Source organism: Lissotriton helveticus, chromosome 11 (genome assembly GCF_964261635.1).
Source record: "Lissotriton helveticus chromosome 11, aLisHel1.1, whole genome shotgun sequence".
Classification (NCBI taxonomy): Eukaryota; Metazoa; Chordata; class Amphibia; order Caudata; family Salamandridae; genus Lissotriton; species Lissotriton helveticus.
This window is the reverse complement of record NC_136072.1, coordinates 616685982-616706450: the sequence shown is the minus strand read 5'-3', so window position 1 is coordinate 616706450 and position 20469 is coordinate 616685982.

Sequence of the window (20469 nt, the reverse complement as noted above, 5' to 3'; positions counted from 1 at the left end):
AAGGGCTGTGTCAAACAGACTAAATAATCGTGTATTATTCGTATTGCGGCCGGCCCGATGAGGTTGTAGGCCAGAAGCTGTGTTTTTTGTAGAATGGCACAATAAAGGTCTTCAAAAACAAAAAAAAAAACATATTTCTGTCCGGCTGGACAGCTTTAATATAACAATGATTTCAGGCCTATATATGGCGCTCTCCTGCTCTCTCCTTGTGTGTCACTAATGTAAATCTGGGCTTAAGAAAGCAAGCCTCTTATCCAGCCTGGGCTAGTGCAATGGCACTTACCCAGATAAAACAGGAGGTCAGAAGATTAAGTTTCCCAGGTCTGAGGATAAAGCAGGAATACTCCTGCAAGGGTTGATTCTGCAGTTATCAAATTACTGCATCACCAGGTTGCCTCATTAGTTGTAGGCCATATTTACAAAATGTATGGTGCAAAGCACTGAAGCAAGTCACAGGGAAAGAACAGGAATATGCTGTATTTAGCCAATACAGCTCATAGAGAACATCCGGAACAATGCAGCCAGAGCAACCCTTTCCAGGACACACCGCAAGAGTAACCATGATTGCCCAAACAACGCATTTGCCTTAACCACGCATATGCATGGTTAAGGCAGATGCGCTTGAGTGCTCAGGATGGGCAGGGACTCTGGGAGAAGTGTCGGAACAAGAAGCTCCAATGAGGACAGGTAAGTGGGGCTGGGGTTGGGTGTCTCGGGGGGGGTGAAGTTAACCATGCATGCCCCCTAGCATTCATGCCTTTACAACAAGATTGTGTGGTAAAGGCATGCGTGGTAAAGGAATGTGTGGTTAAGATGCATTTGTTGTTCAGGCTGCATGGTAGAGGCACGCATGGTTTAGCCATGCATGCATCTTTCATGCAACCCAGCTCATTCCTGTACTTTCCCATTGCGCTTGCGACATTTTAGCAGCCTAGCACCATCACAGGCACCCTTGCACATGGTGCAAGAGGGCCTGTGGTGTAGGCAGGATTGCTTTTGTACAGAAAGGGGCCGTGACCTGCACAAAAACAATCCTGATATATTGTTCCTATTTTTATGTGTGCTGTTGAATACAGGACACATACAAATAAGAAAAAATGAGGAGAAATAAATATAGATATTTCTCCTCATAACGCTTCACCTGGGGAAGTGCAATATTTTGGAGCATTCCCACCTCACAAATGTGAAAATGCATCAAAAACCATGGGAGCTGCGTGGGTGCACCCACCACAATGCCCATGGAATGCCTCCCTACCACAGAGTACGGCAATGCAGCGATTTGCGGTGTGTTGCCTCCATATTTTAAAACCATTCAAAGCCATGCAAAGTGGCTTTGCCTGGCTTCAAAAATCTGACTTAGAGCTTTTCGTCACGCATGTACCACATTGCGTGGTGCAAGCATGAACTTAATGCTCACATAAATATGCCACCTAGTGTCCATCAACACGCTGGCGTTTCAGCTGCCATGGGTGGAACACCAGAGTTTTTATTGCCATCATCCATGTCAGTGCATGGGTATTGCATAAATGCCAAATTCGATCAGTGAATTATAGTCTCACATTTTAATAGCCAAACATTTTCGACAGCAATGAACTTTATGTAATAGTTCTTATTTCGCGCAATCAGATTATCACCCCAGAAGGCTTATAGAAAAAATAAGGAAAACTGATAGAATTATACGTTTTCACCAGTCTGCTATTTTACAGAAATTTAGTCTGACAGACTGTACAAGCACACAGCCAGATTCTCGTTTCCACTCACCATAGGTATCACAGATGAAAATCCTGAACTTAAAAGACCACCGATTTTCATTTGAGAAACAAGGAGAAGTTTCATCAAAATGTATTTCACTTCAGGAATCTAATTTTCTCTCAAAATTAATGTGGCCAATGTTCTTTTAAGCAGACTGGAGGTACTTGAAGTGTGAGAAGAAAAATGTCAAAAACTAGAACAGGATTTGTTTGCAGAGGATTACTTTAAAACCTCCAGATGGCAGGTTATCACAGAAGTCAGAGGTTTTAGGTGGAATAACAAGAATTCTGAATCCATTTTCGAAATTCACCTCAATAACTAAGGGGCTTATTTATGAGAGCCCTACCTCACTTTTGGCAACACAGCACAAATCGCTACGTCGCCTTGCCCTGCACCCAGGAGGCGTTCCATGGGCATTGCGCTGGGTTTTCCCATGCAACACCCATAGATTTTGATGCTGCCCCAGATTTACAAAATAATGTAAACCTGGAGCTCCAAAGGTGAGGCGTAACGAGGGGATAACACTTCATTTTGTCTAGCTTTCTCCTCTTTCTATGTGTGCTGCTTTCGACAGCACACAAAGAAGAGGAAAACGCCACTGCATACAACAGAGGCACCCTTGCACCATGGTGCAAGGGTGCCTACATTGGTGCTAGGCTGCTGAAACGGCACAAATGTAGGGAGAAAGGACAGGAATGAAACATCTTGCATAGATACAGTGGATATCTGCCCTTTCACTTTGGCTTAGTGCAACATAGCAAGGTGCCTTGGTGCACTGCCTTATGCCTTATGCCAAAATCCCATAAATGTGGGCTTAAGTATATTCAAATTTAAAATGAAAACTAAAGAAAGAAATACTATTGCATTAACAGTGCTTCAATGTTTGTGGGATTTGTTTTATAGAACAGCTGTACACATAATTCAGTACTTATGAGATAAAAATACAGGCCCAGATTTACTAATATTTAGTGCAATGCGGCACGGCATGCCAACTTGCTGTGCTGCACTAAATAGAGAGAGCAGTAATGTGACATTTTGCTAAAATATGGGGCATTCCTTCTTTCTTAATGCACTGGTGCACTATGTGCTGCCTAGCACCAATGCAGGCACCCATGCACAATGGTGCAAGTGTGCTTGTGTTACAGGCAGGATTGTTTTTCTACAAGAAGGGACACCCTCCATAACAAAACCAATCCTCAGATGTAAAAATAGGAAATAATGAGTTGTATTAGTAAATCTGGGAAAGTGTCAAAATTCATGGGGGGATGCGTGGGAACACCCAAGCTCAACGCATGGAACGCCTTCGATATGCAGAGTAAGTCAAGGCAGCGACTCGAGCTGCCTTGTGTTACTCCAGATTTCAGTCAGTCACTCGAAATTAATTACACAGAACAAAGCAAGGGCGTTCTGTGTGGCTTAGCGAAACAGACTCAAGGGCTTGTGTTGCCTTGCGTCGCCATGCGTGATGCAGCAGTCGTGCAAGCCCTTAGTAAATCAGGACCATGGTGTGCTATAGGTGCTGTTAAATCAGGTAGACAGAGGCACAAATCCTTCAAACAACTGATTACCGCCTTAATGATCCACAATAGTCAGCACTTATAACACTCTACTTCTTACCAAAAAAAGATCAGACTTTTTTATGTTGTCAGCAATCGTATTAGTCTTTACAGTGACAGCTGGTTCGGTTCGCCACATTAAATGAGCCTTGAAGAATTAAAGATATGATTTTTCTATTTTCTTTACAGCCTTGATTTTTTAGTATTTTTCCTGCTCCTCACACGCTATCCTCCGTCCATGCATGCCTCCATGTTCTTATCAGCAGAAAGAATGTTCCTCTCCTCCTGCTCTCCATTTCTACCCGTCATCTTCTTGTTCATGGTCAGAACGAACGGCCCTCCTCGTGCTGATGACTGTCTGCCTGCTAAGATTAGTGATGTGAAACATTCTTATTAAACAAATAAGGATATATTGCTACACTCACTATTTTGGACCTATCCATATCTTTCAGAGTTTGCTGCTTGTTGTTCACTTACACCTTAGTGTACTTTTTCCATACCAATATATTTTTTGCTTGAAACTTCTTCAAAGGGATGCGTAGGTCCAGATTACAGCTAGGGATATGGGAAATTTGCTTAAATTACTTTCATGTAATTAAACAAAATGTCAGCAATATTAAGTATAATGATGGAAAATGTAAATCCATAGTTTTGTGATATATGTTAGGGTGAAAAGCAGCTGCAAATCAATTTTTGACAGAAGGACGCATTTCGCGCAAAATAACTTGTTCAAAAAATACAAAACCACATTTAACAGCCGCACTGCGCCCATTCCCGGAACTGCACCATACCCGTGTACATGTATTACTACACACAGCCAACAGACATTGTTTTTGTGGTGGTTGTTGGCCGCAGTTTTATTACTCATGACATATGTCATATTTGTACAACTCCCCTGGATACCTTCTCAGTCCGGGGTCATAAATCATTATCATACATTATCACAATTGGTTATCGCTCAGTCTCATTTGGACATCATAAATCGTGGGTCATAAATCATCGGGTATCATAAATCGTTCTGTCACAAATTGGTCATCATCTTGTTTTCATAAATCGCTCTGCCTGATCATCATAAATCAACTGCCATAAATCATGGTGATAAATCATCAGGCTGTCATAAATCATTTGGTCACTAATCTGTCATAATTTGTTATCACAAATCATTCTGCATGGGCATCATAAATCATCAGCCATAAATCATCCGCTGACCATAAATCACTGGTTTGTCTTTTGCTCATTTGTATATCCTAGGGTTGTAAATCACCCTGACAGCTTGTAGATTGTTCTTTGTTGTTTTCCATGCCCCTTTGCGTGTGAGGGGTAGCCTTTTCCCGGAGCCCAACTTGCTACCTTGCTAGTCTCTCCTGTGCCCTGCCATCTGGCGGGGGCTGGGCTGCGAGTGCCGTCTCCGTTTGCTACCCCGATTTTTCATCAGGCGTACTCACCCAGCCGTGAGGCATCCGAGAGTGAGTGGCCCTCCTTCTACACACCGCCCTGTCGGTGTGTTTCCATAACCAAACCATACACCTTTTGTTTCCGCCATGCCGCCAGGGAGGCTTCCGTCTTCCTGCGGCTCCCCCTACCCTGTGTTGTCTTTTTGCACCTCCGCTGCTCTTTCTGTGGGCCTGCCCATGCTGTTGTACCACTCGAACACTAGGACACCCACCTCTTGCTGTGTCTTCCGGGAGGCTGACATCTGGTAAGGTCTGACGGCAATCTTCCTGCAAACGCCATGGTGTGCTCTGCTCCATCCTTGTCATTCTGCCTGGCATGCTTGTGTCTCATTTGGAGTCTTACAGCACTGTCTCCTCTCACCATGGGTCATACATGAAATTAAAAAAAATTGGGACACAGTCAGATGCCGCTTGTTGAGGCGTGATACACATACGTTACTTACATGACCTTTACCCTAATTAGTATCACATTATCCCGGTCACATTCTTTTACCACATAACTGTGCATTTTGGTGTGGTACTTTCACATTGGACATTTTCTTTACATCCCATCCACTGAACTGTCCTTATTTTTTACAGTGGTAGGATGAAATTCTCAGTTGGCCCTGCCGGGGGGGGGAGGGGCGGGGAACCTAACCTTCATATTGCTATTGGGCTCCTCTGTGCGGTATGATGGGGCCTGGGGGCACACCCGATCCCCATGCTTGTCCCACCGCCGGTGCCGGTGGGGTGGTGTGTAACTACTGCCTGTTTTTTTTATTATATATTAACTTATTTCTCCTCTGTTGAAGCCATATCACCCTATGCTGCTTGGGCAGTCCCTCCGCTGTGCCCTGTTCGGGTACATGATCCTCCTTTCTTACTCGCCCCATGTGGCGCACGCACCTTATCTAGCCAAAGGTAGTCCCCCCTTTTTTTTTGGGGCATCCATTGCAATAAAGTGAGTCAGTGTTTGCACTGTGCTCACGCCGCCCCACTCCTCTCAGCGGAGATATTCATCTTGTAATGTAAGAACGCACATCCGTTCGGGAATCTGTCATATGTAGCTCAACTACTGCCCAAGACAATGGCATTAACATGCCTTATCCACATCGTTCCTATATATATGTACCTTTAAAGTCACTCTCCTACATGAACATGCATTATCCTCATAGTCCATATGGACATAAAATCGGAGTCACTCTCCTACCCTGCACCCCAACCTTCCTTGGTCTGTCCTGGCTTATGCTTAACCAACTCCATCATCCCACGCTGGAGGGTTTCGGGTTAACATATCCCCCTCCAATGCTGCCAAAGTCTTAAATTGCTTAGTTGTGACATTTTCTTAATTTCCGTAATTTATGAGTGGTATTCAATGATTATGAGTGACACTTGCTCATGAGCCAAACAAAGCAGGCAGGCCAGAAACGCATCTAACTATCAGAAATGTCGACCATCAGAGCAACCAGAAACTGAAGGAGATCTTGAAGCTGCTGCCAGGCACCAGAAACTAAAGTTCTCTTGTGACCTGAACGAAGGGATCGTGAAGCAATGCTTAGGACTGCCTCGCTTTGAATAAGGTGTGTTACTTTACAGCCATTAAACATACTCTAAGGGGAGACTTTCCGCACCAACTAACAGCTTACAAAATTTGCAGCACCCAATTGCCTTGAACTGGGCATTCCGAGTTTTATCCTTCTTGAGCCTTTAACTATTAATCATATGTGTGTAAATCAGCATGTATGAAATGTTACATTAGACAGAGGACAACAGGGGGTTGATTCGTATAATGTCCATACAGACAGTCAGTATGGTTGAGAGGTGCTTTCTCTGGACCAACTCAAACTCTAAATTTAGAATGTAAACCAACTGAACCCCCCCTTTTTTTTTTTACATTAGCATAATGAAAGTTTGGGGTCAACACCTATGCTGTACTCCATGCTTGAAATCTGCATGTAGTTCCTTGACAGTTAATAGCCTTGACCTTTACTGTATCATTTACAAGTCGACTCCCTTGCTGTCTCAGCCCGCACTTTTGACTGACAGCAAGGTCAATGCTCAGCTCTGGCTGTGACTTTCCAAGCTTGCCTACCCCTAGCCGCCCTTCGCTGTGTGGGAAAGGCAAGTACAAAAATGGCATATTTTAAAATCAGCATTTTCAAATCTGGCTGATACTGCTGGCGTTAGAAGTGGTGAAATTTATTCTGTTGAGTGTTATTCACGAAAGGTCTACGTCATGGCCAGGATTGTAAAGTGCCAGACTCTGCTCTCGCCAGGCAGAACGTTGTTCACCATTCCCTGAAAGTTGTTCTCTGAACATTGCTGGAGCACGGTAATGGCAGCAGGGCTTTATATATATATTTTAATTTTTATTTATTTTATTTTTTAAATATAAATTGGCCACACAGGCGCCACCGAGCTAAGTCAGCACCCGGTGTGGTCGTACCGCCCTAGAGCAGGCCCTGAGCTGAGCAGCATGCGTGCAGCCGGGGCCTGTTCAGTCTTGCTCGATAAAAATGTAACTTTTCTTATTCACTTAGCCCTAAGATACAGGAGCACTTTACATGAGCCCTGGTTGTGCTACATGCTGAGGGCAATCTTTGTTAGGCACGGGGTATCAAGTAATTTGCCCAGCATCAGAGGATGTTCCGCGACACTGCCATACTCGAAACCCGTTCCCCGATGCGGGATCCGGATTTCGAGCTGGCAAAGCCTTAATCATCGACTCCAAGCTCCCTAGAACTCCGTAATTTGTATGCACTATCATGCTTAGAGGCTTCATCCATCTTTGAACTCCTTCTCATTGCCGAATAATTTCCACCGAGGGGTACGCATGCTAGTGCTAGTATTGTTTATTACAACATAGTTTTGGATTTTCGCCCAGGCCACGAGTTCAAGACTCGTCTATACCTGATTTGGACGCATACAGTTTTTGGTGCTTTCATTTGCATACAGTATCATTCTGCATGGGAATTGACACCCATCCCAGATCTACAAGATTTGCATTTTGTGTTTTATCCTAACGGTTCCAAGTATACTGCCTTTTTGATCTACCAGGGCAGCTCTATAGGGATTAACAATTCAGCTCTTGTCTATTGAGTTGGCTTTTCATCGCATGGAGCGCACATAACCTGCTCTCTACTAAATATCCAGTGGTTCTCCTGAAGAAGGCGGTCCATCGCCGAAACACGCGTCGAGATTGATTGTGACATTAGAATGAATTGTTTAATATCTTGATTACCACTGTACTCATGCAATTAGATACCCTTTATGATATGTTTTTAACCAATTAAGGTAGCTATATCACATGCACGGTTGCTACCGCTCTCTCCCTTCTTTTTAAATATTGATGTTGAATATTTGATGTGTATTGTTTACATTTTTAGTAAATATATATTTTCATATAATTATTGTGGTACTTGTTAGTATATTGAGGCTCTCCCTTTAATTATCAAGGGCTCACGTTTAACCTGATTTTCGCCAGGTCGTTTGTTGCCTAGGAATGTTTTATTATATTTGAATTTTGAATTTACCCTGTCCTAGGAACTCCATTTGGATTCAGGGGGTCCCTGTTATTTTCACCTTTTTCGCCCTAGCCATTAGGCCACTTCCCCTCACTCTCAAGATGGACGCATTCCCCCCTCCGAAGCGTATGTTAATTTTTTGGTAGGCGTATGGCGTTAAAGTGATTTGCCATAAAAACCCAGAAAGCAAGCCGACGCCGGGGATCAAACCCTGTTCCCCAGCTCCAAACTCGGCATTTGATGCACAAAAATCGATTGTGGGAACCCCTGGGTTTTCAGAAATCAACAGGAATCACACCAGTAAATATATGCCAGTTTTGCCTACAACTGCGTTGTGTTTTGTTACGTGTTTATCTCCTCAAAACATTTAGGATAACCAGGCTTGTGAAAAAGAAGAGCTGCCGTTCTCTGCCCTACCCCACCTTGTGTACTCGGGCATGACCGTCAGGGCGGAAGACATGAATTCTTCCCTGCTCATGTGTAAAATAAAATAAATTATTTTTAGTATTATTTTGCGCAAAGGATCACCTCTAAGGTAACCTCCATGGTAACAAAGAGTAATAATCCTTCCTGTGGGTTTATGTATTCCTTTGTGCAGATGTATGACTTGAGGTTTTTGGAGCGCTCGACATGGACCCCGATATATCATTGCCAGCCTTTGCTGCCTGATGTTCTCCACGGCCACTCCAATGCCATCTGCCTGGCACATGCAGTGTGATCGCGGCAGTTATTCAACACTGCTGTGCTCTACCAGCTGGACTCCCTCAGGCCTGGGGTTGAGTGAGCTTCCCTGGGCACGAGGAGATTCAATAGCGGGATGGTGTGCTGATTGCCGAGACTACGCCAGTATCTTCGGCCCTCTCTTCTTCGAGCTGCCGAGATGCCTACTGTCGATGCCGGATGCCCCCATTGGTGAAGGGCCCACCTGCTCTGCAGACTTCCCCGTTCCGCTAGCTCCCTCGTTCCGCAGTCCTGAAGGAGTACTTCTAGACGCCGTATAGCATGCTAGCTAGCTCTGGGGGCAAGAACCAGGCGGCAGCACAACTGGAGGGAGCTCAGCCCCTGGGGCTTGGGGAGCGTTACGCCGGGATGCAAGCAGCACTCAAAAATCGTTGATGCCGCACCCCAGCTCCCTGATGAAAAAAGGTGAGCTGCCCAGGGGGAGCGTCACCTTTTATCCCCCTTTCCCATTCCTTATTCCCTTTGTTCTTGGGGAGGGGGAGGGCCTCTGGCGCTTTTCGCCGTGCGGCAATTCCTGGTGGTGCTAACCTGCACCAACCGCATGGTCTTGGACTGCCGGCCACCTCCCCCCTTGAACACCGACTGAATTACCCAATTCAACCAGTCAACACATGGGGGTCTTTGGAAGTCAAGGGGGGGGTACGGGGCCCCCCCCCCTGGCCGTATTTATTAAAATATAAAAACAAATCAAAAATTTTAATCAAATAAACATTTCTGACAATTATTAAAATGCACACTTTTCAGAATATTAGATTGACATCCGTTTCGACATGGTATGATGGGCTAACCTTAACAAATAGCTAATACAGCGTGTCTCCTAACGTAATCTAGTCATCCTGAAAATTAAACTGCATTCTAATAATTCCATAACTTTTTTAATAACTTTTTATTAACTTTAATAAAGGCCTACGGCAAGGTCGCCAACCGGTGTCAGATCCTTTTACAGCTGCGCTCTCGCGTTGAAGATGCGCATGCGCAACCCAGGGCACGTTACACCCACGTGCGCTCCCCGAACTCCATTTAACCATAACAGGAGGGCCCAGACACTCGCGCACCTTAGTGACGTCATAGTGTTGTGAGGGGTGGCTACCAGCCTGAGGAAAGCGTAGACTCCCTCCCCCGCACCCTTTAAATTAATGGAGACCATCTCCTGCCCCTGAAGTTCTGAGAGAGACCAAATGGCCCCTCCCGCGGGCGGCCCCTTTCGTGAATGGGTCCGCCCCCCCCGTAAGGACCTTAAAATGCTGCTCACCGATTAATGACCTTACCGCCAGACACACATAATAAATACGACAATGCTATTCTAAAAGGAAAAAAGGCCTAAGGATAAAATTGTTAACACACAGCAAAGCATAAACATCTACATATATAGTTACTCCTGTAAGCGGGAAAAAGGGGCCTAAGGAAAGAACTGGTTAAAATCACGGCACTGCACCCACGTTCAACTTCTGTACTTCCTTCCAGTAAACAGGAAATTCAAGGCCTACTGGATCAAGTCCCCCTTATAACTATGTACCGGCACATTGACAAAACCTGATACTCACCATTTGCCAAGCCCCAAGGTCTGCTAATAAGGGATGGAGGGTGGGGAAAATTAAACGGCCCCACGGTGGGGCGAGGAGCGAGCCTGGGGAGCGCGGGCACAAAGAGGCCGCTTCCCGCGCTCCCCAGGCTCTTAACCCCTTCGCCGCCGCGACCCCGCCCCCTCGCCCCGGAAGCACACCAGTACTTCCGGGGCGAGGGGGGCGGGGAACGCGGCCCCGAAGGGGACGGGTTATGGGAGGGACCGGGCCCCGCCATGCTTGCGTGGGGGCCTATTGGCCCCCCCTTGTATCATGGTCTTGGACTGCCGGCCACCTCCCCCCTTGAACACCGACTGAATTACCCAATTCAACCAGTCAACACATGGGGGTCTTTGGAAGTCAAGGGGGGGGTACGGGCCCCCCCCCCCTGGCCGTATTTATTAAAATATAAAAACAAATCAAAAATTTTAATCAAATAAACATTTCTGACAATTATTAAAATGCACACTTTTCAGAATATTAGATTGACATCCGTTTCGACATGGTATGATGGGCTAACCTTAACAAATAGCTAATACAGCGTGTCTCCTAACGTAATCTAGTCATCCTGAAAATTAAACTGCATTCTAATAATTCCATAACTTTTTTAATAACTTTTTATTAACTTTAATAAAGGCCTACGGCAAGGTCGCCAACCGGTGTCAGATCCTTTTACAGCTGCGCTCTCGCGTTGAAGATGCGCATGCGCAACCCAGGGCACGTTACACCCACGTGCGCTCCCCGAACTCCATTTAACCATAACAGGAGGGCCCAGACACTCGCGCACCTTAGTGACGTCATAGTGTTGTGAGGGGTGGCTACCAGCCTGAGGAAAGCGTAGACTCCCTCCCCCGCACCCTTTAAATTAATGGAGACCATCTCCTGCCCCTGAAGTTCTGAGAGAGACCAAATGGCCCCTCCCGCGGGCGGCCCCTTTCGTGAATGGGTCCGCCCCCCCCGTAAGGACCTTAAAATGCTGCTCACCGATTAATGACCTTACCGCCAGACACACATAATAAATACGACAATGCTATTCTAAAAGGAAAAAAGGCCTAAGGATAAAATTGTTAACACACAGCAAAGCATAAACATCTACATATATAGTTACTCCTGTAAGCGGGAAAAAGGGGCCTAAGGAAAGAACTGGTTAAAATCACGGCACTGCACCCACGTTCAACTTCTGTACTTCCTTCCAGTAAACAGGAAATTCAAGGCCTACTGGATCAAGTCCCCCTTATAACTATGTACCGGCACATTGACAAAACCTGATACTCACCATTTGCCAAGCCCCAAGGTCTGCTAATAAGGGATGGAGGGTGGGGAAAATTAAACGGCCCCACGGTGGGGCGAGGAGCGAGCCTGGGGAGCGCGGGCACAAAGAGGCCGCTTCCCGCGCTCCCCAGGCTCTTAACCCCTTCGCCGCCGCGACCCCGCCCCCTCGCCCCGGAAGCACACCAGTACTTCCGGGGCGAGGGGGGCGGGGAACGCGGCCCCGAAGGGGACGGGTTATGGGAGGGACCGGGCCCCGCCATGCTTGCGTGGGGGCCTATTGGCCCCCCCTTGTATCATGGTCTTGGACTGCCGGCCACCTCCCCCCTTGAACACCGACTGAATTACCCAATTCAACCAGTCAACACATGGGGGTCTTTGGAAGTCAAGGGGGGGGTACGGGCCCCCCCCCCCTGGCCGTATTTATTAAAATATAAAAACAAATCAAAAATTTTAATCAAATAAACATTTCTGACAATTATTAAAATGCACACTTTTCAGAATATTAGATTGACATCCGTTTCGACATGGTATGATGGGCTAACCTTAACAAATAGCTAATACAGCGTGTCTCCTAACGTAATCTAGTCATCCTGAAAATTAAACTGCATTCTAATAATTCCATAACTTTTTTAATAACTTTTTATTAACTTTAATAAAGGCCTACGGCAAGGTCGCCAACCGGTGTCAGATCCTTTTACAGCTGCGCTCTCGCGTTGAAGATGCGCATGCGCAACCCAGGGCACGTTACACCCACGTGCGCTCCCCGAACTCCATTTAACCATAACAGGAGGGCCCAGACACTCGCGCACCTTAGTGACGTCATAGTGTTGTGAGGGGTGGCTACCAGCCTGAGGAAAGCGTAGACTCCCTCCCCCGCACCCTTTAAATTAATGGAGACCATCTCCTGCCCCTGAAGTTCTGAGAGAGACCAAATGGCCCCTCCCGCGGGCGGCCCCTTTCGTGAATGGGTCCGCCCCCCCCGTAAGGACCTTAAAATGCTGCTCACCGATTAATGACCTTACCGCCACAGGCCAGGTAGTTAACCGACTATCTGGCCCCCCCCCAAAACCCCCCCCCCTTCTAGAAAGGTCATACTCCCCCTGCAAAAATTTCCACCCATGCCAGGATGTTTCTTATAAAAAGGGCATTCCCTTCCTCTGTTAAGTGCACCCCATCCCGCAAGTAGAAGTGTTCCCCCCAAATGCAACCGTGAGGGATGGTCTGTAAGACCGGAGTCCTAAATAACCTGTCCAGCTTGTTGTTGACCCTCTTTAACGAGCTGTTCAATGCGCTGACTGAGTTTCCCCCCCTCCATTGCATCCTTGGTATCAGTTGTGACCATACTACAACACTACCTGGTAACCGCTTTGCTAGCCAACCCGCTGCAGATATAATTTCTTCCAGGAGGACCCTTCTGCCCAGACCTGCCAGATCATTCCCCCCTAAGTGAAGTATTACCGCCGACGGTGGTGTAGTATGTCGCGCTAGTAAGTCCGACATATAGTCCCTGAACTGATTGAGGCGGAGCCCCCCCCTGCCATGGAAGGAGACCCTGCACCCCCTACTTTCCACCCTTTGTTTGCCTGAACCTGCAAGAAAAAGTTTGTTAGCACGTTTGACATATGAATGCCCCACTACCCAAATGACTACGGTCTTCTGACTGTCCTCCTGGTCCCTCCATGCTGTAGTAGAGTTGCCTTGATGCTCCATGGGTAGTTTCCGTCCTGCGTCACAGGCCCGTGAAACTGTAAATAACCAGAAAAACAGCAGGTATTAGCAATACTCCATAAGGCGGCAGCTCTCACAACATGTGCAACCGCACGTAGCGTTTATAAGCGTTTGAGGACCATCTCCCAATTCTTTGCACACTCTTTGTGGTCAAACCCCTAGCTGTTGCTTCTGTGGCTGCCCCTATCCTGAAGGAGTGTGTCCCAAACTCTTTGTGGTTATAACCAGCTTTTGCCATGCTCATTGCTAGTACCCTCTGGAACTGAAACCTGGTAAGAGGAGTCCCATCCCCATGCATCAGTAGTGACCCCACACACTCCTGTGCCCGCTGTCTTATTAGTTCCTCCACGTGTGTCACCGGGCAGCAGGGATTGTTCCTTGCCCGATGTAACGCCAAACTTTGGCCCCTAGCCTCCTGATCAGTTTTAGATTTCCTGATGCTGATCCACATAGTGTCGCCCCTTATGCTGATATCATGCAGCTGAAGGCCGCCTATCTTATCACCTTTGTTGGCCGCCACGAGTTCACCTACCCTGAATGCCCCATAGAAGGCTAAAGAGAAAGCAGCTTTAAAGAGGCCCACCTCAGACGTAGAGCTACATGTGTCCGGCAGCGCGAGGAGAACAGCTGACAGACGTTCAAAACCTATGGGTTTCCTGGCATCTATGGAGGGTGGCTGCATGCGCCGCCATCCTTTTAATGCCCTGTGGGCCTGGAAGCTGTGTGTAGGGTCCCTGCCCCCCCGTGCCCGTGCGAAAAAGGAGATAGCGGCCTTGTGCCTGTTGGCTGTTGCCACCGTGCGCCCTTCCTTGTGTAGGCTGCCTAAATACTCATTGAAGCTAGCCTCCATAGTCCACCTACTCTCCCAGCCCTGTCCCAGAAAGTGACAGTAAGACCTGAACGCCCCTTCGTATGCCGTCCTGGTCTTGGGTGCTAGGCTGGCTGCCACGAGGTCATGTAGTTGGGGGCACCAATTTGCCAAAGAATCGCCGGGAATTGGGCTGGCGCTGTCTCTGCCTCCGGCAAGTGATCCCTGAACACCTGCATCTTAAAGCGAGAAAGGGCATCAGCTGCATTGTTTAATACCCCTGGGACATGTTTCGCTCTGAAAAGTACATTCCTTGTCATGCAACACAGTACAATCTCTTTTATCAGGCGTAAAATGAGTGGACACCGTGCAGCTTGTTGGTTGATGCATTCAACCACCGACATATTGTCTGACCAGAATATTACCGATCTGTTGGCCAGCTCCTCGGGCCAGACTTTCAGTGCCACCCAGATTGGGAAGAGCTCGAGGAAACCAATGTTCACCGTCAGCCCGCTCTCCTCCCACCAGGCGGGCCACTTCTGCGCCACCCATTTCTTGCCAAGGATGGCACCAAACCCAACACTGCCCGCCGCATCGGTCCATAAACCAATGTCCTCCGAAGACACCGTGGGTGCACCCCACAGCACTCTTCCATTGAAATCCGCCAGGAATGCCATCCATATCCGCATGTCCTGGCGCACCTCAGCAGACAGCCGTGTCCGGTGATGTTTTTCACGAAGACCCCTCATGGCCTGCGCAATTGAGCGTGAAAATGGGCGAGCCATAGGAATTACTCTCAACGCAAAATTCAACTGTCCTACTGTCTGCTGCAACAGCCCTAAATTCACCTTCTTCGCTTGTAAGCACAGTCCTAAAGTCTGTTTGAATTTTTGGATCTTTTCTGCTGGTAATCTAAAACACCCTTCAACCGAATCCAGTTCAATGCCTAAAAATTCCAGGCATGTCACTGGTCCAACTGTCTTCCCCTGCGCCAACGGGACCCCGAAAGCGCGCATGAGCACGCAAAATTCCTGCAATGCCGACGCACACTCCCGTGAGCCCGCCGGGCCCAGAAAAAGAAAGTCATCCAGGTAGTGCATCACCCATTGGTGACCCGTATGTTGTCTCAATGCCCATTCCAAAAAGGAGCTAAACTGTTCAAAATAAGCGCATGAAATTGAGCAACCCATGGGCATACACTTATCCATGTAGTACTTTCCTTTAAAGGAGAAACCCAGCAGGTGCTGGTCCTCTGGGTGAACCGGGAGTAGTCTAAAGGCTGACTCAATGTCTGACTTAGCCATCAGTGTACCTGCGCCCAAACTCCTCAGCATGCCCGCTGCCTGATCGAAGGACGCATACTTCACAGAGCAAATTGTATCATCAATTGCATCATTCAATGATGCCCCCCTTGGTGCGGATAAGTTGTGGATGAGCCTAAATTCCCCTATTTCTTTCTTAGGCACCACCCCCAGAGGAGAGCACACAAAATTCTGCGTGGGAATGACGTGAAATGGTCCTGCTACCCTCCCCAAACGCACTTCTTTAGCTATTTTTGTTGACACCACTGTTGGATTGGCCAGGACTGATAGCTGATTCCTACACTGTGGTCTCCCTACATACCCCCCAGCAGGAATTCGAAAACCATGTGTGAAACCCTCCTGTAATAATCTAGCAGACGTGTGATTCGGGTACCTGTTCAACCAGGGGATCAATGCTGACAGCTGGATGGGTGAATGTGCTATTAGCGGGTGGATCTTACTATTCAGGTTTCCTCCTCCCCCTGCTTCCTGCACCACTATTTTTATTTCTGCATGTTGTTTCGGGGTGGGACGTGTGGCCACATACGCTACATGCGTGCCTGAACTTACAGGTACCTGGTGCCCTGTTGCATGTCCGCCTATTGAAGTCCCAACATACCCCCTTTGCCCCTCCATTTGCTCTCTGCTTTTGGGCCGTCTCCCCTCCCGGTGCTGATCGAAAGGGCTGTTGAAACGCCTGCTGCGGCCTGGGGAAATAACCTCTACCCGCATTTGCGCTTGTGCTTGCCCCCTGACCCTTCTCGAATTGATTGTGCCATGAGATAGAGTCTACCTTGTCCCATGATAAAGTTTTATCAAATTCTTTGGACTTTCTGAAAGCGACATCATATTCCTTCCATACATCCCCTGCATGATTCTCATGGAACATTGTTATCCTACTTTGGTAGCAGTTCATGGCTGGTTGCATCCCCTTAAAACGTTCGCCCATTACTGCGCCGAACACTGCAAAAGCCCTCAGCCAGTTGATGAGGTTTTCTTCCACCCTAAACTTGTACAACTTCGCTCTCCATTCACTGGGCAACAACATTTCCTTCTGCGATTTTGCATATTCCCATTCCCTGTTATCTATCAGCAATGAAAACATGTTCACATACTTGTCGGCCCATATCAATTCCTTTACACTCTGGGACACATGCTGTGCTAAGCACTCACCCCTAGAGGGCAATGTTCCTTCGCCCAGCAAAGGCAGGGCAATCTCCTTACCATTCCCATTGTCGTTGGGTAACATTGCTTCCGCGGTCTTGGCACTGCCTCCATCATTCGCTGGACCTGTTTGGGGAGAAACCGGTGCAGGCGGCGTTGCGCCCCTACCACTAGCCAACAATATCTGAGTCACCAATGTTTGTTGCTCCGTTGTCAGAGCAGTATTGACCGGCAACGCACCCCCCCCTAACCAAGGGAGAATAGCCGCCACCTGAGCTGCCAGGTCTATTGGCACGGGCCCTGGCGCGGGAGTGGGAGTAGGGCCCGCACCTAGGGGCACCGGAGCCTGTGGTGGCGCGACGGGTGGCACTGGTGCCGCCGCCGGTATTACTGGCACAATTGGTACTGCTACTGGCAACTGGGGCACCGGGGCCGGAACGGGCACCGGGACCTGAAGTGGCGGGAGTGGGGCAGCAGGGGGTACCTGTGGTGGCAGAATTGGTGCAGCGGGAGGTAGGATGGGAGTAATATTCTGTGGCTGCCCCCCCACCCTCTTATTTCTTGCTCGCCTGGGTGGTGACACAAAGACGCCCCTTGGCTTGGGCGGTACTATCGTCCGCTTGGGTCTACCAGATGGACCGGCCTGGGCATCTACTTTGGCCCCTAGAACCGCTAAAGCCTTATCCATTTTATCAACCTTCCCCAGTCTCTTATTCATTGCAGACATTCTGCGCATCATTTTTTGTAACATTACACCCACATTTGGATTGACACGCCCCCTTCTTTGAGACATATTTATGAGCACACCGTGCTCCGTACCTGACCCAGCTGGTGGTGCACGACCTGTAATACCTGACCCGATCACAAGCGCCTGTGCTGATGTATGGCGACCACAACCTAGTCTCGCAGTCCTGTAAAACAAAGAGCGTTACCTTTCCCACTAGTGACCATGAACTAGAGAAACACCCTATCCTTGATATTATCACATAAAACCCAACATTAAGTGGCCGTGCACCTTTAGCGTTTTAAATCGTTAAAATGTAAAACAAAACAACTCTTGCACCGTATTAGCAATACTTACAACATACACTTAAGATAAAATTATACCAGTCGTGATATGCGGCAATAGATTCCACGATAGGCCCTTAGCGCGCTATTCCAGTTAAACTACCCCCACTAGTTAACTCCAGCACTGTGCTGCAATTGACTTTTTATAAAACATGGATTTCAGTCAATAAATCACAACATGGACAGTCCTGGCTCCTTTTAGCGTGCAAATTCAGGTAAATTATCAAACCACGTGATATGAGGCAGTGAATCCCAACAGCACCCAGCAGGGCACCTTATCGTGCTACTACAATTAAAATATAAAAACTAAACAATTCTAGCACACTGCTGCCCTTGGTAGCGCTAATACAGGGATTTCTGGTCTCCCATCCAGCTTCTGCCCTAGCTGCCCCTGCTTCGCTTTGTTTACAGCTTGCGCGTCTAAACCACAACTGCCTGCAACCATAAATCAATTAACAGTTCGCTGGGGCACTCGCGTGTTGACTTTACATTTGCCAATTTCACAAATTCGTTCCGCTGTGCTGGCGCGTTTAAAAACGGCTTTTCCCCGACGTCCAACAAGCCTTCCTGCCGCTGCCCCCGCCCCGCAAAATACTTCGTGTTCCGCCTCTCCCTGACCGGTCTCCACCGCACGGCTGTGTGGCGCCTCTCACTCTTTGTCCCGGCCGCGTCCTCCCGCCTTCCAGCAGCAACCGCTCCCGCTCTGATTCACCAGGCGCCGGTCTGTGCTCCCCGACACCGTGTCCTCCGCTGCGACCCGTTCGCCACGCTCCGATCCAAGGCGGTCTGCTGGGCTCTTGGGGAGATACCGAGTCCTCAAACGACACAGGAACCTCCAACGAAAACCTGTAACAAAGAAAGAGAAAATTAAACGGCCCCACGGTGGGGCGAGGAGCGAGCCTGGGGAGCGCGGGCACAAAGAGGCCGCTTCCCGCGCTCCCCAGGCTCTTAACCCCTTCGCCGCCGCGACCCCGCCCCCTCGCCCCGGAAGCACACCAGTACTTCCGGGGCGAGGGGGGCGGGGAACGCGGCCCCGAAGGGGACGGGTTATGGGAGGGACCGGGCCCCGCCATGCTTGCGTGGGGGCCTATTGGCCCCCCCTTGTATGATTCGTTCCTTGTGGCTCGGGCAGCCGTTAAGGCGCCGGCCCTTGAGGCCCCCTTCGGGGGCGGCCTCTGCTCTGAACAGCTGCTCGTGTTCTTTTGTTCCTGTGCATTCATAGTAAATGTTTACTGCAAATGCCATGTAATTTACAAGCACACAAGTGTAATGTAAGCAAGAGCTGGGGGAAACCATGTAGAGCTCCCGTCATGCTCCGTGGCTGAGCTTCCGGAGGAGGGGTAGACAGCCAGTTCACTGACAGCAAACTCATATGGCAGCGCTCTGAGAATAGGGCGAGCGGTACACTTTAACAACATCGGCCAGAAATAGTTATTGCAGGAGGAAGCTGCCCATCGATGACGTAGCCACTAGCCCACATGGTCTGGGTGCAAGGGTGCCTATTGGATGACGGTGGACGCGAATGTAGCCCACACTGCAATTACCTCCCTTGTATGGAGAAGTCAGAGCTAGGGACTCAGCCTCAAGCCTCTAGTCTGGTGTTTTTTGTGGGAAATGATGTATGGACTCCAGGAGGGACACACAAAGATGTACAGTAACATCTATAGTACAACATCTACAGCCTTGCGTTACTGAGCTTAGGCCTAGGCCATTGGGAAGCACTTGGAGAAAACCAGAGATACGTTAGATCAGCGGAGGGAGGGCGATCCTTCCTCTCCCTACCCCTCCTCTTCTGGCAAAAGTGCACGAACGGAAAGCAAGCATAAGGGAGTCGGCCAGTGAGTCTCTGGTGGGCTTTCTGGGATGCTTTTTTGTTATTCTGCTCTGTTTTTCGCCTAAGCTAATTACTTATCCATACTGAAGCATAGGCATAAGATGTATACAAGGCTACAGGAGTGGGGAAACAGTAGGAGAGGCCTAGAAGACAGCAATGGAACTGCAGGAGAACTGATAATCTTTAAACCAGCCAATAAGTGGAGCCAGCTGGAAATAGGTCTCAAAGGGCCCTAGAGCAGCAAAAAGGGCATCCTAGCTGGTCGCAGCTGGTCAGCTCAACCATAATTACCAGGGGGTCAGGAAGAGGGGATTAAATCAGCTTAGGGGCGAGCTTTAAGCTCCCCCTTGGGAGGAGGAAGCTAACTTGGTTGCAGAGGCAGATCACCTACTGCAGATGCAGCTTATGGTTGACCTATGTTAACCCCAGCACTATCCCGACTCAATATTGATAATAAGCAAAACTGAACCCTCAATGAAGCATATTTCAAGAGATCCATCAGTAGTAAAAAAATGCACTACAAGGAGAAATTCCAGCCAAAACAAATTATCAAAGGAATCAAATCTCGCTCTTCCAATCACTCAACTCCTTCCTCTTCTCCAGATAGAGTGAAGTATAACCCTTCACAGGCTGGAAGAAACAAGATGGATCTAGTAAAGAACACAGATAAAGGCAGTACTCCCACTGTAGCTGATTCCATCAAATTGGGTACTGATCTGCTGACTG